The 26852-nt window shown below is 47.7% G+C and overlaps 2 protein-coding genes across 3 annotated transcripts in view; one reads left to right on the top strand and one right to left on the bottom strand.

The window, feature by feature from the left end:
* Positions 1-26852, bottom strand: part of LOC123762732 (uncharacterized) — a 273458-nt gene that overhangs the window by 229793 nt on the left and 16813 nt on the right. The window lies entirely within an intron of this gene.
* The window catches only part of LOC123762736 (uncharacterized), a 197803-nt gene continuing 182806 nt past the window's right edge, over positions 11856-26852 (top strand). Inside the window, exon 1 of the mRNA XM_045749467.2 lies at positions 11856-11957. The gene's annotated coding sequence lies outside the window, so the exon portion shown is untranslated. The remainder of the gene's footprint in view (positions 11958-26852) is intronic.

Below are 26852 nucleotides of genomic sequence, written 5' to 3'. Positions count from 1 at the left end.
CTTATTAAATAAAGTGCATATGTGACATACTAATTTATTGTGAATATTTTAGTTTACCTTGAAAAACTTCATAGAAAACACCGACCTTACCTAACCTTCTTAGTATGTTAAGATAAGCATCTTATTGCTTCGTAAGTACAATTATTACTTAACCTATTATAGGTATTGGTTAAGTAATAATTGTAATTAAGAAGCAATAAGATGCTTATCTTAACATACTAAGAAGGTTAGGTAAGGTCGGTGTTTTCTATGAAGCTTTTCAAGGTAAAGTAAAATATTCACAATAAATTAGTATGTCACATATGCACGTATTTAATGAGTCAATATTGACTATAGGAAAGTGCGAGAACGGGTTGTGTTGCGACACCTAGTTATAGGAGGGCAGTGTAAGTGCAGACGCTCATGTGTCTTGCCTACACCCAGCTGCTACACTTCATATATATATCTTATTTAAAGTGTCGGTGAAAACTGTGAGAAAGAAGATGGCTTCAACAAATTGTAAGAAATGAAAATAGGAAAATGAAAACACAAATTTTCAGCTAGAGTGGGAGGAAAAGTTTGCATTCACAGTTAAAGGCGGTAAACCTTCATGCCTTAACTGCCAAGTGCCACTCGTTACACAGCCAATAACTAACATCGCCGCCATGAAACTAATCACGCAAACGTTTTGTAAGATTACCCGCCTATCTTGAGGTTATCTTGAGATGATTTCGGGGCTTTTAGTGTCTCCGCGGCCCGGTCCTCGACCAAGCCTCCACCCCCAGGAAGCAGACCGTGACAGCTGACTAACACCCAGGTACCTATTTTACTGCTACGTAACAGGGGCATAAGGTGAAAGAAACTCTGCCCATTGTTTCTCGCTGAAGCCTGGGATCGAACCCAGGACCACAGGTTCACAAGTCCAGTGTGCTGTCCGCTCGGCCGAACGGCTCCCTTAAATCACACTTAAGGAAAAATAAGTTATACGAGATAATGTAACGGACACAGTGTCAGATGCCAACAAGACCGACTTGAGCGACTAGGAGCAGAAACACCACCTTCCCGCCACACTAAGATATACTGTATAAGATTTTCACTTTCGCAAACAGAGTGGTAGACGGTTGGAACAAGTTAGGTGAGAAGGTGGTGGAGGCCAAGACCGTCAGTAGTTTCAAAGTGTTATATGACTAAGAGTGCTGGGAAGACGGGACACCACGAGCGTAGCTCTCATCCTGTAACTACACTTAGGTAATTACACTACATCGGCACATCCCTCACATCCCGGCTCATGTTGCACACAAAATGGAACAATGATGTGTGCGTCCACTCACAGGATGAGTGGCGCTGCCCAATACTGTCACTATGGCGGTGTGTCCACTCACAAGATGAGTGGCGCTGCCCAATACTGTCACTATGGCGGTGTGTCCACTCACAGGATGAGTGACGCTGCCCAATACTGTCACTATGGCGGTGTGTCCACTCACAGGATGAGTGGCGCTGCCCAATACTGTCACTATGGCGGTGTGTCCACTCACAAGATGAGTGGCGCTGCCCAATACTGTCACTATGGCCGAATTGGCTGTGTAACGAGTGTAACTATTGGCTGTGTAACGAGTGGCACTTGGCAGTTAAGGCATGAAGGTTTACCGCCTTTAACTGTGAATGCAAACTTTTCCTCCCACTCTAGCTGAAAATTTGTGTTTTCATTTTCCTATTTTCATTTCTTACAATTTGTTGAAGCCATCTTCTTTCTCACAGTTTTCACCGACACTTTAAATTGGGGCCTCGTAGCCTGGTGGATAGCGCGCAGGACTCGTAATTCTGTGGCGCGGGTTCGATTCCCGCACGAGGCAGAAACAAATGGGCAAAGTTTCTTTCACCCTAAATGCCCCTGTTACCTAGCAGTAAATAGGTACCTGGGAGTTAGTCAGCTGTCACGGGCTGCTTCCTGGGGGTGGAGGCCTGGTCGAGGATCGGGCCGCGGGGACACTAAAGCCCCGAAATCATCTCAAGATAACCTCAAGATGGCGGTGTGTCCACTCACAGGATGAGTGGCGCTGCCCAATACTGTCACTATAGCGGTGTGTCCACTCACAAGATGAGTGGCGCTGCCCAATACTGTCACTATGGCGGTGTGTCCACTCACAGGATGAGTGGCGCTGCCCAATACTGTCACTATGGCGGTGTGTCCACTCACAGGATGAGTGGCGCTGCCCAATACTGTCACTATGGCGGTGTGTCCACTCACAGGATGAGTGGCGTTGCCCAATACTGTCACTATGGCGGTGTGTCCACTCACAGGATGAGTGACGCTGCCCAATACTGTACTCACCTAGTTGTACTCACCTAGTTGTGTTTGCGGGGGTTGAGCTCTGGCTCTTTGGTCCCGCCTCTCAACCGTCAATCAACAGGTGTACAGATTCCCGAGTGTGCGTCCACTCACAGGATGAGTGGCGCTGCCCAATACTGTCACTATGGCGGTGTGTCCACTCACAGGATGAGTGGCGCTGCCCAATACTGTCACTATGGCGGTGTGTCCACTCACAGGATGAGTGGCGCTGCCCAATACTGTCACTATGGCGGTGTGTCCACTCACAGGATGAGTGGCGCTGCCCAATACTGTCACTATGGCGGTGTGTCCACTCACAAGATGAGTGGCGCTGCCCAATACTGTCACTATGGCGGTGTGTCCACTCACAGGATGAGTGGCGCTGCCCAATACTGTCACTATGGCGGTGTGTCCACTCACAAGATGAGTGGCGCTGCCCAATACTGTCACTATGGCGGTGTGTCCACTCACAACGATGAGTGGCGCTGCCCAATACTGTCACTATGGCGGTGTGTCCACTCACAAGATGAGTGGCGCTGCCCAATACTGTCACTATGGCGGTGTGTCCACTCACAGGATGAGTGGCGCTGCCCAATACTGTCACTATGGCGGTGTGTCCACTCACAGGATGAGTGGCGCTGCCCAATACTGTCACTATGGCGGTGTGTCCACTCACAGGATGAGTGGCGCTGCCCAATACTGTCACTATGGCGGTGTGTCCACTCACAAGATGAGTGGCGCTGCCCAATACTGTCACTATGGCGGTGTGTCCACTCACAGGATGAGTGGCGCTGCCCAATACTGTCACTATGGCGGTGTGTCCACTCACAGGATGAGTGGCGCTGCCCAATACTGTCACTATGGCGGTGTGTCCACTCACAGGATGAGTGGCGCTGCACAATACTGTCACTATGGCGGTGTGTCCACTCACAGGATGAGTGGCGCTGCACAATACTGTCACTATGGCGGTGTGTCCACTCACAGGATGAGTGGTGCTGCCCAATACTGTCACTATGGCGGTGTGTCCACTCACAGGATGAGTGGCGCTGCACAATACTGTCACTATGGCGGTGTGTCCACTCGCGGGATGAGTGGTGCTGCCCAATACTGTCACTATGGCGGTGTGTCCACTCAGAGGATGAGTGGCGCTGCACAATACTGTCACTATGACGGTGTGTCCACTCACAGGATGAGTGGCGCTGCCCAATACTGTCACTATGGCGGTGTGTCCACTCACAGGATGAGTGGCGCTGCCCAATACTGTCACTATGGCGGTGTGTCCACTCACAAGATGAGTGGCGCTGCCCAATACTGTCACTATGGCGGTGTGTCCACTCACAGGATGAGTGGCGCTGCCCAATACTGTCACTATGGCGGTGTGTCCACTCACAAGATGAGTGGCGCTGCCCAATACTGTCACTATGGCGGTGTGTCCACTCACAGGATGAGTGGCGCTGCCCAATACTGTCACTATGGCGGTGTGTCCACTCACAGGATGAGTGGCGCTGCCCAATACTGTCACTATGGCGGTGTGTCCACTCACAGGATGAGTGGCGCTGCCCAATACTGTCACTATGGCGGTGTGTCCACTCACAAGATGAGTGGCGCTGCCCAATACTGTCACTATGGCGGTGTGTCCACTCACAGGATGAGTGGCGCTGCCCAATACTGTCACTATGGCGGTGTGTCCACTCACAGGATGAGTGGCGCTGCCCAATACTGTCACTATGGCGGTGTGTCCACTCACAGGATGAGTGGCGCTGCACAATACTGTCACTATGGCGGTGTGTCCACTCACAGGATGAGTGGCGCTGCACAATACTGTCACTATGGCGGTGTGTCCACTCACAGGATGAGTGGCGCTGCCCAATACTGTCACTATGGCGGTGTGTCCACTCACAGGATGAGTGGCGCTGCACAATACTGTCACTATGGCGGTGTGTCCACTCGCGGGATGAGTGGTGCTGCCCAATACTGTCACTATGGCGGTGTGTCCACTCAGAGGATGAGTGGCGCTGCACAATACTGTCACTATGACGGTGTGTCCACTCACAGGATGAGTGGCGCTGCCCAATACTGTCACTATGGCGGTGTGTCCACTCACAGGATGAGTGGCGCTGCCCAATACTGTCACTATGGCGGTGTGTCCACTCACAAGATGAGTGGCGCTGCCCAATACTGTCACTATGGCGGTGTGTCCACTCACAGGATGAGTGGCGCTGCCCAATACTGTCACTATGGCGGTGTGTCCACTCACAGGATGAGTGGCGCTGCCCAATACTGTCACTATGGCGGTGTGTCCACTCACAGGATGAGTGGCGCTGCACAATACTGTCACTATGGCGGTGTGTCCACTCACAGGATGAGTGGCGCTGCACAATACTGTCACTATGGCGGTGTGTCCACTCACAGGATGAGTGGCGCTGCCCAATACTGTCACTATGGCGGTGTGTCCACTCACAGGATGAGTGGCGCTGCACAATACTGTCACTATGGCGGTGTGTCCACTCGCGGGATGAGTGGTGCTGCCCAATACTGTCACTATGGCGGTGTGTCCACTCAGAGGATGAGTGGCGCTGCACAATACTGTCACTATGACGGTGTGTCCACTCACAGGATGAGTGGCGCTGCCCAATACTGTCACTATGGCGGTGTGTCCACTCACAGGATGAGTGGCGCTGCCCAATACTGTCACTATGGCGGTGTGTCCACTCACAGGATGAGTGGCGCTGCCCAATACTGTCACTATGGCGGTGTGTCCACTCACAGGATGAGTGACGCTGCCCAATACTGTCACTATGGCGGTGTGTCCACTCACAAGATGAGTGGCGCTGCCCAATACTGTCACTATGGCGGTGTCCACTCACAGGATGAGTGGCGCTGCCCAATACTGTCACTATGGCGGTGTGTCCACTCACAAGATGAGTGGCGCTGCCCAATACTGTCACTATGGCGGTGTGTCCACTCACAGGATGAGTGGCGCTGCCCAATACTGTCACTATGGCGGTGTGTCCACTCACAGGATGAGTGACACTGCCCAATACTGTCACTATGGCGGTGTGTCCACTCAAAGGATGAGTGACGCTGCCCAATACTGTCACTATGGCGGTGTGTCCACTCACAGGATGAGTGACGCTGCCCAATACTGTCACTATGGCGGTGTGTCCACTCACAGGATGAGTGGCGCTGCACAATACTGTCACTATGGCGGTGTGTCCACTCACAGGATGAGTGGCGCTGCCCAATACTGTCACTATGGTGGTGTGTCCACTCACAGGATGAGTGGCGCTGCCCAATACTGTCACTATGGCGGTGTGTCCACTCACAGGATGAGTGACGCTGCCCAATACTGTCACTATGGCGGTGTGTCCACTCGCAGGATGAGTGACGCTGCCCAATACTGTCACTATGGCGGTGTGTCCACTCACAAGATGAGTGGCGCTGCCCAATACTGTCACTATGGCGGTGTGTCCACTCACAGGATGAGTGACGCTGCCCAATACTGTCACTATGGCGGTGTGTCCACTCACAGGATGAGTGACGCTGCCCAATACTGTCACTATGGCGGTGTGTCCACTCACAGGATGAGTGGCGCTGCACAATACTGTCACTAGATATCAGGCGCCAATATGAGTCCAGCCAGCAGGAGGAAGGGCCGTCTCCAAGCCGCCAAAGTTACCCCACACACAAGGTATCATTCCCTCCATAACCTGCTTATAGAGCTATTAAAGCCTTTGTGCCACATTAAAAAGGAAAATCGAGTGAAGATGGCCCAGCAGCGTGGCGTGAAGGCCAGCGACGCCTGTAGGTCCGCCTCACGCGCCACCAACAACGAGTGAAGATGGTCCAGCAGCGTGGCGTGAAGGCCAGCGACGCCTGTAGGTCCGCCTCACGCGCCGCCAACAACGAGTGAAGATGGTCCAGCAGCGTGGCGTGAAGGCCAGCGACGCCTGTAGGTCCGCCTCACGCGCCGCCAACAACGAGTGAAGATGGTCCAGCAGCGTGGCGTGAAGGCCAGCGACGCCTGTAGGTCCGCCTCACGCGCCACCAACAACGAGTGAAGATGGTCCAGCAGCGTGGCGTGAAGGCCAGCGACGCCTGTAGGTCCGCCTCACGCGCCGCCAACAACGAGTGAAGATGGTCCAGCAGCGTGGCGTGAAGGCCAGCGACGGCTGTAGGTCCGCCTCACGCGCCGCCAACAACGAGTGAAGATGGTCCAGCAGCGTGGCGTGAAGGCCAGCGACGCCTGTAGGTCCGCCTCACGCGCCACCAACAACGAGTGAAGATGGTCCAGCAGCGTGGCGTGAAGGCCAGCGACGCCTGTAGGTCCGCCTCACGCGCCGCCAACAACGAGTGAAGATGGTCCAGCAGCGTGCCGTGAAGGCCAGCGACGCCTGTAGGTCCGCCTCACGCGCCGCCAACAACGAGTGAAGATGGTCCAGCAGCGTGCCGTGAAGGCCAGCGACGCCTGTAGGTCCGCCTCACGCGCCGCCAACAACGAGTGAAGATGGTCCAGCAGCGTGCCGTGAAGGCCAGCGACGCCTGTAGGTCCGCCTCACGCGCCACCAACAACGAGTGAAGATGGTCCAGCAGCGTGGCGTGAAGGCCAGCGACGCCTGTAGGTCCGCCTCACGCGCCACCAACAACGAGTGAAGATGGTCCAGCAGCGTGGCGTGAAGGCCAGCGACGCCTGTAGGTCCGCCTCACGCGCCACCAACAACGAGTGAAGATGGTCCAGCAGCGTGGCGTGAAGGCCAGCGACGCCTGTAGGTCCGCCTCACGCGCCGCCAACATGGACACTAATAACAATGACTCCGCAAAATATAATGCTAAAAAATATATTTAGAAAAAGCATGAAACTCGTCCAGTTGATGGCCTTGAGAACCGGTTCTTGGAGAGCTGTGAACCAGTGAGGGCGGTGTTCTCTCACGCCCGCACTCGCCAGCACGGGTCCTCCTCCTCCTTCCCTTCCCTTCCCTTCCCTCCCTCCCTCCCTCCCCTCCCCTTCCCTTCCCTCCCCTCCCCTCCCCTCCCCTTCCCTTCCCTTCCCTTCCCTCACCGCCCCTCCCCTTCCCTCCCCTTCCCTTCCCTCCCCTTCCCTCACCTTCCCTTCCCTTCCCTTCCCTTCCCTTCCCTCCCTCCCTCCCTCCCTCCCCTCCCCTTCCCTTCCCTCCCCTCCCCTCCCCTCCCCTTCCCTTCCCTTCCCTCACCGCCCCTCCCCTTCCCTCCCCTCCCCTCCCCTTCCCTCCCCTCCCCTCCCCTCCCCTTCCCTCCCCTCCCCTCCCCTTCCCTCCCCTTCCCTTCCCTCCCCTTCCCTCCCTCCCCTCCCCTCCCCTTCCCTTCCCTTCCCTTCCCTTCCCTCCCCTTCCCTCCCCTTCCCTTCCCTTCCCTTCCCTTCCCTCCCCTTCCCTCCCCTTCCCTCCCTCCCCTCCCCTCCCCTTCCCTTCCCTTCCCTCCCCTTCCCTCCCTCCCTCCCTCCCCTCCCCTTCCCTTCCCTTCCCTCCCCTTCCCTCCCTCCCTCCCTCCCTCCCTCCCCTCCCCTTCCCTTCCCTCACCTCCCCTCCCCTTCCCTTCCCTCCCCTCCCCTTCCCTCCCCTCCCCTTCCCTCCCCTCCCCTTCCCTTCCCTCCCCTTCCCTTCCCTTCCCTTCCCTTCCCTCCCTCCCTCCCCTCCCCTTCCCTCCCTCCCCTCCCTCCCTCCCCTTCCCTTCCCTCCCTCCCTCCCTCCCCTTCCTTCCTTCCCTTCCTTCCCTTCCCTCCCTCACCTTCCTTCCCTTCCCTCCCTCACCTTCCTTCCCTTCCCTCCCTCCCTCCCTCCCTCCCTTCCCTTCCCTCCCTCCCTCCCCTTCCTTCCTTCCCTCCCTCCCCTCCCTCCCCTTTCCTCCCCTTCCTTCCCTCCCTCCCTCCCTCCCTCCCTCCCTACCTACCTACCACCACCACCAGCACGGGTCCAATGAGGGAGCAGGCTGCGCACATCCCTCCCCCCCCCTGGAGGAGGGAGCAGGCTGCGCACATCCCTCCCCCCCTGGAGGAGGGAGCAGGCTGCGCACATCCCTCCCCCCCCTGGAGGAGGGAGCAGGCTGCGCACATATCCCCCCTGGAGGAGGGAGCAGGCTGCACACATATCCCCCCCTGGAGGAGGGAGCAGGCTGCGCACATCCTCCCCCTGGAGGAGGGAGCAGGCTGCGCACATCCCCCCCCCCTGGAGGAGGGAGCAGGCTGCGCACATCCCCCCCCCCTGGAGGAGGGAGCAGGCTGCGCACATCCCCCCCCTGGAGGAGGGAGCAGGCTGCGCACATCCCCCGCCCTGGAGGAGGGAGCAGGCTGCGCACATCCCCCGCCCTGGAGGAGGGAGCAGGCTGCGCACATCCCCCGCCCTGGAGGAGGGAGCAGGCTGCGCACATCCCCCGCCCTGGAGGAGGGAGCAGGCTGCACACATCCCCCCCTGGAGGAGGGAGCAGGCTGCACACATCCCCCGCCCCCCTGGAGGAGGGAGCAGGCTGCACACATCCCCCTCCCCTGGAGAAGGGAGCAGGCTGCACACATCCCCCCCCCCTGGAGAAGGGAGCAGGCTGCACACATCCCCCGCCCCCCCTGGAGGAGGGAGCAGGCTGCACACATCCCCCGCCCCCCCCCCTGGAGGAGGGAGCAGGCTGCACAAATCCCCCCCCCCCCCTGGAGGAGGGAGCAGGCTGCACAAATCCCCCCCCCCTGGAGGAGGGAGCAGGCTGCACAAATCCCCCCCCCTGGAGGAGGGAGCAGGCTGCACACATCCCCCCCTGGAGGAGGGAGCAGGCTGTACACATCCCCCGCCCCCCTGGAGGAGGGAGCAGGCTGCACACATCCCCCCCCCCCTGGAGGAGGGAGCAGCCTGCACGCATCCCCCCCCCGTGGAGGAGAGAGCAGGCTGCACACATCCCCCCCCTGGAGGAGGGAGCAGGCTGCACACATCCCCCCCCTGGAGGAGGGAGCAGGCTGCACACATCCCCCCCCTGGAGGAGGGAGCAGGCTGCGCACATCCCCCCCCCCTGGAGGAGGGAGCAGGCTGCGCACATCCCCCCCCCTGGAGGAGGGAGCAGGCTGCGCACATCCCCCCCTGGAGGAGGGAGCAGGCTGCACACATCCCCCCCCCCTGGAGGAGGGAGCAGGCTGCGCACATATCCCCCCTGGATGGAGCAGGCTGCACACATCCCCCCCCTGGAGGAGGGAGCAGGCTGCGCACATCCTCCCCCTGGGGGAGGGAGCAGGCTGCACACATCCCCCCCCTGGAGGAGGGAGCAGGCTGCACACATCCCTCCCCCCTGGAGGAGGGAGCAGGCTGCACACATCCCTCGCCCCCCTGGAGGAGGGAGCAGGCTGCACACATCCCTCGCCCCCCTGGAGGAGGGAGCAGGCTGCACACATCCCCCCCCTGGAGAAGGGAGCAGGCTGCACACATCCCCCCCCCCCTGGAGAAGGGAGCAGGCTGCACACATCCCCCGCCCCCCCCTGGAGGAGGGAGCAGGCTGCACACATCCCCCGCCCCCCCCCCCTGGAGGAGGGAGCAGGCTGCACAAATCCCCCCCCCCCTGGAGGAGGGAGCAGGCTGCACACATCCCCCCCTGGAGGAGGGAGCAGGCTGCACACATCCCCCGCCCCCCTGGAGGAGGGAGCAGGCTGCACACATCCCCCCCCCCCTGGAGGAGGGAGCAGGCTGCACACATCCCCCCCTGGAGGAGGGAGCAGGCTGCACACATCCCCCCCCCCTGGAGGAGGGAGCAGGCTGCACACATCCCCCCCCTGGAGGAGGGAGCAGGCTGCACACATATCCCCCCCTGGAGGAGGGAGCAGGCTGCACACATCCCCCGCCCCTGGAGGAGGGAGCAGGCTGCACACATCCCCCGCCCCTGGAGGAGGGAGCAGGCTGCACACATCCCCCGCCCCTGGAGGAGGGAGCAGGCTGCACACATATCCCCCCCTGGAGGAGGGAGCAGGATGCACACATCCCCCGCCCCTGGAGGAGGGAGCAGGCTGCACACATCCCCCGCCCCTGGAGGAGGGAGCAGGCTGCACACATCCCCCCCCCTGGAGGAGGGAGCAGGCTGCACACATCCCCCCCCCCTGGAGGAGGGAGCAGGCTGCACACATCCCCCGCCCCTGGAGGAGGGAGCAGGCTGCACACATCCCCCCCCCTGGAGGAGGGAGCAGGCTGCACACATCCCCCCCACCCTTGGAGGAGGGAGCAGGCTGCACACATCCCCCCCACCCCTGGAGGAGGGAGCAGGCTGCACACATCCCCCCCACCCCTGGAGGAGGGAGCAGGCTGCACACATCCCCCGCCCCTGGAGGAGGGAGCAGGCTGCACACATCCCCCCCCTGGAGGAGGGAGCAGGCTGCACACATCCCCCCCCTGGAGGAGGGAGCAGGCTGCACACATCCCCCCCCCCCTGGAGGAGGGAGCAGGCTGCACACATCCCCCCGCCCTGGAGGAGGGAGCAGGCTGCACACATCCCCCCCCTGGAGGAGGGAGCAGGCTGCACACATCCCCCCCCTGGAGGAGGGAGCAGGCTGCACAAATCCCCCCTTGGAGGAGGGAGCAGGCTGCACACATCCCCCGCCCCTGGAGGAGGGAGCAGGCTGCACACATCCCCCACCCCTGGAGGAGGGAGCAGGCTGCACACATCCCCCGCCCTGGAGGAGGGAGCAGGCTGCACACATCCCCCCCCCCCCTGGAGGAGGGAGCAGGCTGCACACATCCTCCCCCCTGGAGGAGGGAGCAGGCTGCACACATCCCCCCCCTGGAGGAGGGAGCAGGCTGCACACATCCCCCGCCCCTGGAGGAGGGAGCAGGCTGCACACATCCCCCCCCCTGGAGGAGGGAGCAGGCTGCACACATCCCCCCCCCTGGAGGAGGGAGCAGGCTGCACACATCCCCCCCCTGGAGGAGGGAGCAGGCTGCACACATCCCCCCCACCCCTGGAGGAGGGAGCAGGCTGCACACATCCCCCCCACCCCTGGAGGAGGGAGCAGGCTGCACACATCCCCCCCCCTGGAGGAGGGAGCAGGCTGCACACATCCCCCCCCTGGAGGAGGGAGCAGGCTGCACACATCCCCCCCCCCCCTGGAGGAGGGAGCAGGCTGCACACATCCCCCCCACCCCTGGAGGAGGGAGCAGGCTGCACACATCCCCCCCACCCCTGGAGGAGGGAGCAGGCTGCACACATCCCCCCCCCTGGAGGAGGGAGCAGGCTGCACACATCCCCCCCCCCTGGAGGAGGGAGCAGGCTGCACACATCCCCCCCACCCCTGGAGGAGGGAGCAGGCTGCACACATCCCCCCCACCCCTGGAGGAGGGAGCAGGCTGCGCACATCCCCCCCCCCTGGAGGAGGGAGCAGGCTGCGCACATCCCCCCCCCCTGGAGGAGGGAGCAGGCTGCACACATCCCCCCCCCCTGGAGGAGGGAGCAGGCTGCGCACATCCCCCGCCCTGGAGGAGGGAGCAGGCTGCGCACATCCCCCGCCCTGGAGGAGGGAGCAGGCTGCGCACATCCCCCGTCCTGTAGGACACCCAGTAATCTCTGGGCAGGTGCCAGCTGCCACACACTAGCTACCATCTCTCCCATATTACAACCTCTACTTAACCCGCTCCAGTGACCACTATCACTACACCAGGTAACCTCTGCCTCATTCGGTAGGCCAACTATTTTATAAAGTATACAACATGGATGAGTTACCAGGAGATTTTGTTTACTTTTAGCCAATGACAATTCTAATTCACTTTGTCGGGGGAGAAGCAGCCAGTGCATATAAGGTTGATATCGAGGACCCACAAGTTCCAGCCACTCACTCTTCCCAGCTTGACTATAGCTCCCGGCTACCTATTTAACCTCTCTCCGCCGGGTGAACAGAGGTATTAGGCGACAGGAAACGTGCCCCATTATTGGTGTAGGGACGGCTAAGTTGTAGTGGAAGTGGCCTGTTCAACCCCCAATTGGACCTTGGCAAGGGTGGCTAACACCTCGATACAATTCTAAAGCATATTATATATATATATATATATATATATATATATATATTATATATATATATATATATATTATATATATATATATATATATATATATTATATATATATATATATACAGGCTTCCTTGATATATATATATATATATATACAGGCTTCCTTGATATATATATATACAGGCTTCCTTGATATATATATATACAGGCTTCCTTGATATATATATACAGGCTTCCTTCATATATATACAGGCTTCCTTCATATATATATATACAGACTGCTAGGTAACAGGGGCATTAGGGTGAAAGAAACTCTGGCCATTGTTTCTCTCCGGCGCCCGGGATCGAACCCGGACTCTAGGATTATGAGCCAAGACGCGCTGTCCACTCAGCTATCAGGCCCCTGTATATGTAAATGTATTTGTGTACATAGATGTATATGTATGTACATGTGTATCTAACATCAACAATTGTGTAGCTAGCGTCAAAAGACTGTCACTTAGCTACCTTACCTTGAGGTGTTTCCGGGGATTAGCGTCCCCGCGGCCCGGTCGTCGACCAGGCCAAAGGAACTAGCTAAAGGAACTCTGGTGTTCAGTTCTTGAACCCATTATGTGCCTCTGTAACCCTTTCCACCATCGCAAAGGCATGGGTATAGGGTGCATAATAAAGAAATTTAATTGAATTGCACAGTATAATAACTAGCTCTATCTAAAAAAAAATCCACCATCCTGCTTCTAATTCAATATGTATGTACTTTTTACCTAAATAAACATTTTATTTAAATTTGTTTACTAGACCACGGAGCGTGAACAAAAGGAAAATGACGAGTTTATCCTTGTTTCTACTGAGTTTTCTTTAATGCCGCAATACTCGCTACCGTTTTCTCTAAGTCTTTCTGGACATACTAATATAATTTGATAATGATCAAAGACGACCCAAAACGTCATCGTTTCTTCATTTTCCGATGTGCGGTTTGGTCAATCATCATCTTGCTGAGAGCGAAGGCAGAGGGTTAAGATGGTTTGGTTATCTTGAGATAGTTTCGGGGGCCTAGTGTCCCCACGGCCCGGTCCTCGACCAGGCCTCCTTTTTTGTTACACATCCCTAGTTAGCAGCCCGTAGCAGCTGTCTAACTCCCAGGTACCTATTTACTGCTAGGTGAACTTTCATCAGGGTGAAAGAAACCTTGCCCATTTTGTTTCCACCTCTACCGGGGATCGAACCCGGAACCTCAGAACTACGAATCCTTAACGCTGTCCGCTCAGCTGTCAGGCCCCAGGGTAACCTAACTGAGAGCGCCTCAACAATAAAATAGAGCCCGTTGTTGGCGTCAAGTCTATAACAATCACACTCCTTTACGTATAGCCAATGCTTAGAGCTGCATTTTGAATTCTAATATACGATTTCGCCTGGCTGTCATTAAATTTGACGGTTCTGGCACTATATAAATCTATATATGCACGTAGAGGATACAAGACAGACAGAGGTGCCACGGGCACAATCAGAGAACACTGTATGAACATCACAAGTCCACGGTTGTTCAACGTCCTCCCAGCGAGCATCAGAAATATTGCCGGAACAACCGTGGACATCTTCAAGAGGAAACTAGATTGTTTCCTCCAAGGAGTGCCGGACCAACCGGGCTGTGGTGAGTATGTGGGCCTGCGGGCCGCTCCAAGCAACAGCCTGGTGGACCAAACTCTCACAAGGCAAGCTTGGCCTCGGGCCGGGCTTGGGGAGTAGAGAGACTCCCAGAACCCCATCAACCAGGTATCAAGAGAAGGCTATGTTATTTGATGAAACGAGTTAACCAAACAGTCATCAGTAATTGTCTAGTATTCTCGAACAAAGGACATAATCTTATATTTAATTCACAGAGCCAATACTCATCACGAGACCCGTATGTGAGGCGTGTACATGTCCTCCTTTACTGTACATACACTTACACACGTATCTACCCACGCCATCCTCATTAGTACCAAAGAGATACATGTCTATGAGGCATGAGTATGTGCGCATGTCACTCTTCACACCCAGATGATTTATACAGTATGAGTCGAAATTAAGACCGTTGTGTATGTTGTTGTTGTTGTTGATTTAGGGCGACGACGATCGTGGGGATCGGATGCTCCCCAGCGTACCCGTAAAGGGTTAATCGCGAAGCACGGAAAGGTGAAACGCTAAGCCTAATCGCGACACAAGTGACGCCAATCACTGGAAACTAATATGCCTCGCGGCAAAGAAACGCAGACAGGCAGATGATTGGGGAGCCCCAGGAGTACCTCGGGGTGACAAGCACCGGCCCCGCCCCACACACAGAACACCAGGTAGCAAAACCAGAACTTGGCTCCCAACTAAAACGCAAAAGTCATCCCCAGCAGAGCAGAAGCCGGCCGCCTACTATGACCCCGGCAACTCCCGGCTCCTCTCGGCCAAGCCGGCGCCGGACCCCGTCACCCCGGCAGGAGAACCAGCCAGAACACGTCAAAAAATAAATCTTACCAACAATCCCGTGACCCAAGGCGATATGTGCGCCGGGCGTCGTACGACCGGACCGTTGCATAGGGATGCCAAACGGCAGAAGCAAATCCAAATTGCAAAACAAAGTGATCCAGCGTCGTCCAGTGTCGGCTCGGCGTCAAGGTTAAACCAGGCAACCCGTCCTCGACTCAAGTCCATTACATCCAGCGGTCGACCCCACAGACGCATTCATACAAGTTTAACATGCTGGTCATTTAAAACAGGAATTTTCTCAAATATATATTAATATTATAATATATAAGCATATTGTGCATATATAGGCATAGGTTAGGTTAGGCGTTTAGGTTCTGTTGACGATTATTTGTAGTACGTGGGTGAAGCATTTACAGCGTTGTGGTCCGAACAAAAATTCGTCAGTGAAGCACTTGTTCCGGAAGTGTTCGGACGTCATCAGTTGTGAGTCGTGTGTAAACCGTTTTTCATTCATAAACAGCGGGTTTGGCGGGTGCATAGAACTCCCTGACGAATTAAAAAAAATGGTCCAACCTACGCCTTATTGAAAAATCAAACCAAAGTACCTATCATCATCCTCATAGTTTCTTACCTCGTGCTTCAAACTCACACTGTGTCTTGTACTACCCACTTCCACAATATTACTACTTAAGACATATATCTTTACCAGTGTAATTACCTCTCTCAATATGTTGTAGTTATTTTGTTGATACCTTGATGACCTTGCTACAATGTACCTTTGCATCTTATCTGATTTGTTATATTAAGGACCTGCCCGAAGCTCTATGCGTGTTAGTGGCTTTGTAAGAATACCAATATTATGTAGTCTCACCAACCTACTGTTCCTTCTTGTGAATATATTATTATTATTAGACTGGGTGGATATAAATAGCAGCTGCCTCGTATGGGTCAATAGGCCTTCTGTAGTTATGTTCATTTTTATGTTATGTTGTAAACCTCAGGGGGTCGTAGGGGGCCGGGCTGGCAACACAGTTCCCTATGACCACACGCTGTTTATCGTCCGGCGACACACGAGAGGTCATCAGACCAAGGCTGGAGTGTACTGGGGGCGCTGTGTGCACGGAAGGTGAGGTGCTGTGTAGTAACTTTGAGGTTACAGTCGGCTATATCTCCGGGTAGATGGGACTCGATAGCCTGGGAAGGCAGCCCATCTAGGGGAAGGAAAACCCTTATTTTAAGCCTCCGCTGATTGCGGCCATACCCCTTTTTGGGGGGAAAGGCTTCAGGAGTCAACCTCGAGGAAAAATCCGGAGTTGGGAGCCCCGAAGGCAGTTCGTTGTTAACGTCGACATCGTTCTGGCAGCTCCTGCGACGTTGCTGGAACCATGTGTATTTGCCTTTCTATTGGATAATTTCAGCAATTTGGAGAGGGGGGGACCTGCTGCATGGGTAACAGCTTCTCCTCCATATCTACCTACCCAGGCTTTGCGCCCTGTCAGGGAGCAACTCCATAGTCTTTAGACTGAAGGATGCCTACTACTACTACAGTCGGCTAGAACACAGCAGTATGTAGGTTTGGATGTCAAGTACGTAACGACGAGGAGGCGAGATCTTGGTGGTTAAGTAATTATCATAAGAAAGCTGTAAGACAGTATGGCTATATAGCACTATGTTACACAATATTCAAGCGTACATAAATATTATTCATAATGCCTGAACGAAAACATCCAGACATACCATGATTGATGTCTGACATACCAAATGAGCCACAGCGATATTAGAAAGAACTTTTTTAGTGTCAGAGTGGTTGACAAATGGAATGCATTAGGGAGTGATGTGGTGGAGGCTGACTCCATACACAGTTTCACATGTAGATATGATAGTGCTACAGGCTCAGGAACCTTAACACCAGTTGATTGGCATCAAAGGAGTCTGAATTGTCGAGGATTTTATTGAGTAACACGGGGCATAATTGACCTGGAACTGTGGCGAACATTCTAATAGGATATGAGACGTTAAAGTTCTGACAGTAAAGTGCAGGTCTGATCATACGAGTTAATATCTTATGTAGCCAATACGTTGTCTAGCCAAACACGTTTCCCACTTCCAATGTCGGTGTCACGAGGAAAACCATACATACAGGTTTAATAATACGCGTTTTGATACATGCTGTAGCTACCAATCTACCGTTCCAACAGGTTCGGATCACATGCCGATTGACGGTAGAAATTCGAGAAAGGAATGGGTGGCTGGGTGATGGGACAAGTACACATGGGCACCGGATCAGAAACAAATATCTATTTGATATTCCAAGGGTGCGACTAACCAAAGTAGAAAACATCTGCAAATCAAGGGTTCCAAAATATGGATTGGCTTCCCTAATCACATCAAAGACTGTCCCTCTCAGCCAGTTTAAAGGAGAACCTACGAACAACCTGATAAACGCTATGTACTTCCTAAATATAAATATATATATATATATATATATATATATATATATATATATATATATATATATATATATATATATATATGTCGTACCTAGTAGCCAGAACGCACTTCTCAGCCTACTATGCAAGGCCCAATTTGCCTAATAAGCCAAGTTTTCATGAATTGTTTTTCGTCTACCTAACCTAACCTAACTTTTTCGGCTACCTAACCTATAAAGATAGGTTAGGTTAGGTTAGGTAGGGTTGGTTAGGTTCGGTCATATATCTACGTTAATTTTAACTCCAATAAAAAAAATTGACCTCATACATAATGAAATGGGTAGCTTTATCATTTCATAAGAAAAAAATTTGAGAAAATATATTAATTCAGGAAAACTTGGCTTATTAGGCAAATCGGGCCTTGCATAGTAGGCTGAGAAGTGCGTTCTGGCTACTAGGTACGACATTATATATATATATATATATATATATATATATATATATATATATATATATATATATATATATATATATATATATATATATATATATATATATATTCAGTTTCGCTTCTGATCTCAATTAGTTTTAAGTTTTTCAGTTTTGATGTTTTTGTCCACATTATGGCGGAAACGGTGTGGTTTAGGCATAGTATTTGTCTCGCATTTAAATCCTACATTCTTCTTGTATCCTACATGTATAAATCCTACATTCTTGTATCCTACATGTATAAATCCTACATTCTTGTATCCTACATGTATAAATCCTACATTCTTGTATCCTACATGTATAAATCCTACATTCTTGTATCCTACATGTATAAATCCTACATTCTTGTATCCTACATGTATAAATCCTACATTCTTGTATCCTACATGTATAAATCCTACATTCTTGTATCCTACATGTATAAATCCTACATTCTTGCATCCTACATGTATAAATCCTACATTCTTGTATCCTACATGTATAAATCCTACATTCTTCTTGTATCCTACATGTATAAATCCTACATTCTTCTTGTATCCTACATGTATAAATCCTACATTCTTCTTGTATCCTACATGTATAAATCCTACATTCTTCTTGTATCCTACATGTATAAATCCTACATTCTTCTTGTATCCTACATGTATAAATCCTACATTCTTCTTGTATCCTACATGTATAAATCCTACATTCTTCTTGTATCCTACATGTATACATCCTACATTCTTCTTGTATCCTACATGTATACATCCTACATTCTTCTTGTATCCTACATTCTTGTATCCTACATGTATACATCCTACATTCTTGTATCCTACATGTATACATCCTACATTCTTGTATCCTACATGTATACATCCTACATTCTTCTTGTATCCTACATGTATACATCCTACATTCTTCTTGTATCCTACATGTATACATCCTACATTCTTCTTGTATCCTACATGTATACATCCTACATTCTTCTTGTATCCTACATGTATACATCCTACATTCTTCTTGTATCCTACATGTATAAATCCTACATTCTTGTATCCTACATGTATAAATCCTACATTCTTGTATCCTACATGTATAAATCCTACATTCTTGTATCCTACATGTATAAATCCTACATTCTTGTATCCTACATGTATAAATCCTACATTCTTGTATCCTACATGTATAAATCCTACATTCTTGTATCCTACATGTATAAATCCTACATTCTTGTATCCTACATGTATAAATCCTACATTCTTGTATCCTACATGTATAAATCCTACATTCTTGTATCCTACATGTATAAATCCTACATTCTTGTATCCTACATGTATAAATCCTACATTCTTGTATCCTACATGTATAAATCCTACATTCTTGTATCCTACATGTATAAATCCTACATTCTTCTTGTATCCTACATGTATAAATCCTACATTCTTCTTGTATCCTACATGTATAAATCCTACATTCTTCTTGTATCCTACATGTATAAATCCTACATTCTTCTTGTATCCTACATGTATACATCCTACATTCTTCTTGTATCCTACATGTATACATCCTACATTCTTCTTGTATCCTACATGTATACATCCTACATTCTTCTTGTATCCTACATGTATACATCCTACATTCTTCTTGTATCCTACATGTATACATCCTACATTCTTCTTGTATCCTACATGTATACATCCTACATTCTTCTTGTATCCTACATGTATACATCCTACATTCTTCTTGTATCCTACATGTATACATCCTACATTCTTCTTGTATCCTACATGTATACATCCTACATTCTTCTTGTATCCTACATGTATACATCCTACATTCTTCTTGTATCCTACATGTATACATCCTACATTCTTCTTGTATCCTACATGTATACATCCTACATTCTTCTTGTATCCTACATGTATACATCCTACATTCTTCTTGTATCCTACATGTATACATCCTACATTCTTCTTGTATCCTACATGTATACATCCTACATTCTTCTTGTATCCTACATGTATACATCCTACATTCTTCTTGTATCCTACATGTATAAATCCTACATTCTTGTATCCTACATGTATAAATCCTACATTCTTGTATCCTACATGTATAAATCCTACATTCTTGTATCCTACATGTATAAATCCTACATTCTTGTATCCTACATGTATAAATCCTACATTCTTGTATCCTACATGTATAAATCCTACATTCTTGTATCCTACATGTATAAATCCTACATTCTTGTATCCTACATGTATAAATCCTACATTCTTGTATCCTACATGTATAAATGGTACATTCTTGTATCCTACATGTATAAATCCTACATTCTTGTATCCTACATGTATAAATCCTACATTCTTGTATCCTACATGTATAAATCCTACATTCTTGTATCCTACATGTATAAATCCTACATTCTTGTATCCTACATTCTTGTATCCTACATGTATAAATCCTACATTCTTGTATCCTACATGTATAAATCCTACATTCTTGTATCCTACATGTATAAATCCTACATTCTTGTATCCTACATGTATAAATCCTACATTCTTGTATCCTACATGTATAAATCCTACATTCTTGTATCCTACATGTATAAATCCTACATTCTTGTATCCTACATGTATAAATCCTACATTCTTGTATCCTACATGTATAAATCCTACATTCTTGTATCCTACATGTATAAATCCTACATTCTTGTATCCTACATGTATAAATCCTACATTCTTGTATCCTACATGTATAAATCCTACATTCTTGTATCCTACATGTATAAATCCTACATTCTTCTTGTATCCTACATGTATACATCCTACATTCTTCTTGTATCCTACATGTATAAATCCTACATTCTTGTATCCTACATGTATAAATCCTACATTCTTCTTGTATCCTACATGTATACATCCTACATTCTTCTTGTATCCTACATGTATAAATCCTACATTCTTCTTGTATCCTACATGTATACATCCTACATTCTTCTTGTATCCTACATGTATACATCCTACATTCTTCTTGTATCCAACATGTATACATCCTACATTCTTCTTGTATCCTACATGTATACATCCTACATTCTTGTATCCTACATGTATAAATCCTACATTCTTGTATCCTACATGTATACATCCTACATTCTTCTTGTATCCTACATGTATACATCCTACATTCTTGTATCCTACATGTATAAATCCTACATTCTTCTTGTATCCTACATGTATACATCCTACATTCTTCTTGTATCCTACATGTATACATTGTAACACTGTAAAAGTGTTTGGGTTAGTTTATTTAAAATATATATAGTACATGAGTCACAGACAAGGATCTGAGAGGCGCCAGTTGTCTGCCTGAGATCTCACACCTCAAAGCGTTAATGACCCCAAGTGACCTGAGGTCAGATCATGAGAATTTCACCTTGCTTCCGCTAAGCGTATAATTGGAGCCGGGTAGCCTTCAAACATGCCGACGTTTAAGGAGTGGCTTGGTAGTGTCGGAGGCTATCTACTTGTGGGCGGAGTTAGCTACTAGGTTCCCCAATATAAACTCGGAGAGCTATCCAGCATGAAGCATTTAACGAGACAGAACAGCACACGAGCCAGCAGAGCAGGGAGGCTGTCGGCCGGCAGGGGCGAGACAGTCTCTGTCAAGCTACAGACCCCCCCCCCCTCTCTATTCAACTTAGACTCAGTCCTCGGTGAGTGAACATTAAGGTGACTTGTCGTGGTTACATATGTTGTGTGAAGATCAGGGGCAGTCAAGTTGTAGGGTTCTCGAATTCTTGGATGATGACTCACTTTGAATATTAATCGTTAACATTTTAATTGGATTGCTTAAGTTATGATACTTATCATGAAAAATATAATTGTTGAATTTATTATTTAAATGGTCTTTCACTGTATTTCCTAGAGAGTTGAGTTGAGGTGAGAAAGCCTCCTCGGGGATTATTGGTTCCCTGATTTTAATGAGTACATGGTACAGAGGGAACATACTAATAATGAACTCATGATAACATCTTTTGAGAATTTTGTGATACAGGCAAGTTCCATTCCTTGTCTTGTATGCAATGATCATGAATGGATGGTGGCAGCATTTCGTCTTCTACTATCTACTCTTCTACTTCTACTATCTACTCTTCTACTTCTACCTATCTACACCTCTCCCTCCACCCTTCTCTAAACTCTCACTTTCAACTAATGACCCTCCTTGCCCCTCCCACCTCTCTGCCTCTCACCCCAAACCCTCACTAATTACTTCACTATTCATTTCTTTCCTTTCGTTTTCTCTTATACGTTTGTGGCAATGATTCTGTATTCTAGAGTTCTCTCTAGAGTTTCGGGTAACTGATCAAGTGACGACGCCTTGTAGTCTTAGCACCTAGGTAGTCGAATACCTAGGTTACAAGGTGTTGAACGAGAGAGGCTGCCTTAGGATCTCTGGAGGTGCTCTAGAATAGTTAGCTAACTGAGGACGGGATAACGGACTAGAGAGAGCTGTTTCCCCCGGCCTCGTTAGTTAACTGGGGGGTGGAATAATGGACAAGATAGAGCTATTTCCCCCACCCCCCGTTACAACATCCTACATTCTTCTTGTATCCTACATGTATACATCCTACATTCTTCTTGTATCCTACATGTATACATCCTACATTCTTCTTGTATCCTACATGTATACATCCTACATTCTTCTTGTATCCTACATGTATACATCCTACATTCTTCTTGTATCCTACATGTATACATCCTACATTCTTCTTGTATCCTACATGTATACATCCTACATTCTTCTTGTATCCTACATGTATACATCCTACATTCTTCTTGTATCCTACATGTATACATCCTACATTCTTCTTGTATCCTACATGTATACATCCTACATTCTTCTTGTATCCTACATGTATACATCCTACATTCTTGTATCCTACATGTATACATCCTACATTCTTCTTGTATCCTACATGTATAAATACTACATTCTTGTATCCTACATGTATAAATCCTACATGTATACATCCTACATTCTTCTTGTATCCTACATGTATACATCCTACATTCTTCTTGTATCCTACATGTATACATCCTACATTCTTCTTGTATCCTACATGTATAAATCCCACATTCTTGTATCCTACATGTATAAATCCTACATTCTTCTTGTATCCTTCATGTATACATCCTACATTCTTCTTGTATCCTACATGTATACATCCTACATTCTTCTTGTATCCTACATGTATAAATCCTACATTCTTCTTGTATCCTACATGTATACATCCTACATTCTTCTTGTATCCTGCATGTATACATCCTACATTCTTCTTGTATCCTACATGTATAAATCCTACATTCTTCTTGTATCCTACATGTATACATCCTACATTCTTCTTGTATCCTACATGTATACATCCTACATTCTTCTTGTATCCTACATGTATACATCCTACATTCTTCTTGTATCCTACATGTATACATCCTACATTCTTCTTGTATCCTACATGTATAAATCCTACATTCTTCTTGTATCCTACATGTATAAATCCTACATTCTTCTTGTATCCTACATGTATACATCCTACATTCTTCTTGTATCCTACATGTATAAATCCTACATTCTTCTTGTATCCTACATGTATAAATCCTACATTCTTCTTGTATCCTACATGTATAAATCCTACATTCTTCTTGTATCCTACATGTATAAATCCTACATTCTTCTTGTATCCTACATGTATAAATCCTACATTCTTCTTGTATCCTACATGTATACATCCTACATTCTTCTTGTATCCTACATGTATACATCCTACATTCTTCTTGTATCCTACATGTATACATCCTACATTCTTCTTGTATCCTACATGTATAAATCCTACATTCTTCTTGTATCCTACATGTATACATCCTACATTCTTCTTGTATCCTACATGTATACATCCTACATTCTTCTTGTATCCTACATGTATACATCCTACATTCTTCTTGTATCCTACATGTATACATCCTACATTCTTCTTGTATCCTACATGTATACATCCTACATTCTTCTTGTATCCTACATGTATACATCCTACATTCTTCTTGTATCCTACATGTATACATCCTACATTCTTGTATCCTACATGTATACATCCTACATTCTTCTTGTATCCTACATGTATACATCCTACATTCTTCTTGTATCCTACATGTATACATCCTACATTCTTCTTGTATCCTACATGTATACATCCTACATTCTTCTTGTATCCTACATGTATACATCCTACATTCTTCTTGTATCCTACATGTATACATCCTACATTCTTCTTGTATTCCTACATGTATACATCCTACATTCTTCTTGTATCCTACATGTATACATCCTACATTCTTCTTGTATCCTACATGTATACATCCTACATTCTTCTTGTATCCTACATGTATACATCCTACATTCTTCTTGTATCCTACATGTATACATCCTACATTCTTCTTGTATCCTACATGTATACATCCTACATTCTTCTTGTATCCTAGCATGTATACATCCTACATTCTTCTTGTATCCTAACATGTATACATCCTACATTCTTCTTGTATCCTAACATGTATACATCCTACATTCTTCTTGTATCCTAACATGTATACATCCTACATTCTTCTTGTATCCTACATGTATACATCCTACATTCTTCTTGTATCCTACATGTATACATCCTACATTCTTCTTGTATCCTACATGTATACATCCTACATTCTTCTTGTATCCTACATGTATACATCCTACATTCTTCTTGTATCCTACATGTATACATCCTACATTCTTCTTGTATCCTACATGTATACATCCTACATTCTTCTTGTATCCTACATGTATACATCCTACATTCTTCTTGTATCCTACATGTATACATCCTACATTCTTCTTGTATCCTACATGTATACATCCTACATTCTTCTTGTATCCTACATGTATACATCCTACATTCTTCTTGTACCCTACATGTATACATCCTACATTCTTCTTGTATCCTACATGTATACATCCTACATTCTTCTTGTATCCTACATGTATACATCCTACATTCTTCTTGTATCCTACATGTATACATCCTACATTCTTCTTGTATCCTACATGTATACATCCTACATTCTTCTTGTATCCTACATGTATACATCCTACATTCTTCTTGTATCCTACATGTATACATCCTACATTCTTCTTGTATCCTACATGTATACATCCTACATTCTTCTTGTATCCTACATGTATACATCCTACATTCTTCTTGTATCCTACATGTATACATCCTACATTCTTCTTGTATCCTACATGTATACATCCTACATTCTTCTTGTATCCTACATGTATACATCCTACATTCTTCTTGTATCCTACATGTATACATCCTACATTCTTTTTGTATCCTACATGCATACATCCTACATTCTTCTTGTATCCTACATGCATACATCCTACATTCTTCTTGTATCCTACATGTATACATCCTACATTCTTCTTGTATCCTACATGTATACATCCTACATGTATACATCCTACATTCTTCTTGTATCCTACATGTATACATCCTACATTCTTCTTGTATCCTACATGTATACATCCTACATTCTTCTTGTATCCTACATGTATACATCCTACATTCTTCTTGTATCCTACATGTATACATCCTACATTCTTCTTGTATCCTACATGTATACATCCTACATTCTTCTTGTATCCTACATGTATACATCCTACATTCTTCTTGTATCCTACATGTATACATCCTACATTCTTCTTGTATCCTACATGTATACATCCTACATTCTTCTTGTATCCTACATGTATACGTCCTACATTCTTCTTGTATCCTACATGTATACATCCTACATTCTTCTTGTATCCTACATGTATACGTCCTACATTCTTCTTGTATCCTACATGTATACATCCTACATTCTTCTTGTATCCTACATGTATACGTCCTACATTCTTCTTGTATCCTACATGTATACATCCTACATTCTTCTTGTATCCTACATGTATACGTCCTACATTCTTCTTGTATCCTACATGTATACATCCTACATTCTTCTTGTATCCTACATGTATACATCCTACATTCTTCTTGTATCCTACATGTATACATCCTACATTCTTCTTGTATCCTACATGTATACATCCTACATTCTTCTTGTATCCTACATGTATACATCCTACATTCTTCTTGTATCCTACATGTATACATCCTACATTCTTCTTGTATCCTACATGTATACATCCTACATTCTTCTTGTATCCTACATGTATACATCCTACATTCTTCTTGTATCCTACATGTATACGTCCTACATTCTTCTTGTATCCTACATGTATACATCCTACATTCTTCTTGTATCCTACATGTATACGTCCTACATTCTTCTTGTATCCTACATGTATACATCCTACATTCTTCTTGTATCCTACATGTATACATCCTACATTCTTCTTGTATCCTACATGTATACATCCTACATTCTTCTTGTATCCTACATGTATACATCCTACATTCTTCTTGTATCCTACATGTATACATCCTACATTCTTCTTGTATCCTACATGTATACATCCTACATTCTTCTTGTATCCTACATGTATACATCCTACATTCTTCTTGTATCCTACATGTATACATCCTACATTCTTCTTGTATCCTACATGTATACATCCTACATTCTTCTTGTATCCTACATGTATACATCCTACATTCTTCTTGTATCCTACATGTATACATCCTACATTCTTCTTGTATCCTACATGTATACATCCTACATTCTTGTATCCTACATGTATACATCTACTTTGACCTAAATAAAACCTGTTATTATCGAAAGTATTATTTTTACACGTATTATTTTTTATTATTATATTATATTATATTATTATATTATTAGTATTATTTTTATATTATTTATTATTTAAAGTATTATTGTTACACGGAGAAATCACATTATTGTGATATATCAATGAACAAATCCACAGGAGCCGTGATGAGGGCTCGAACCTATGTGCTGGGTGTTCCCAGGCGCGCTCTAGTCCACTGCACCTCCACATGGTTAAAAAAAAATGGAACCTGGGGTACTATCTTGAGATTATTTCGGGGTTTAGCGTCCCCACGGCCCGGTCCTCGACCAGGCCTCCTTTT

This window comes from Procambarus clarkii, chromosome 27, assembly GCF_040958095.1.
Source record: "Procambarus clarkii isolate CNS0578487 chromosome 27, FALCON_Pclarkii_2.0, whole genome shotgun sequence".
Classification (NCBI taxonomy): Eukaryota; Metazoa; Arthropoda; class Malacostraca; order Decapoda; family Cambaridae; genus Procambarus; species Procambarus clarkii.
The sequence above is the reverse complement of the archived record's forward strand: the minus strand, read 5'-3'. Positions and strand labels throughout refer to the sequence as shown.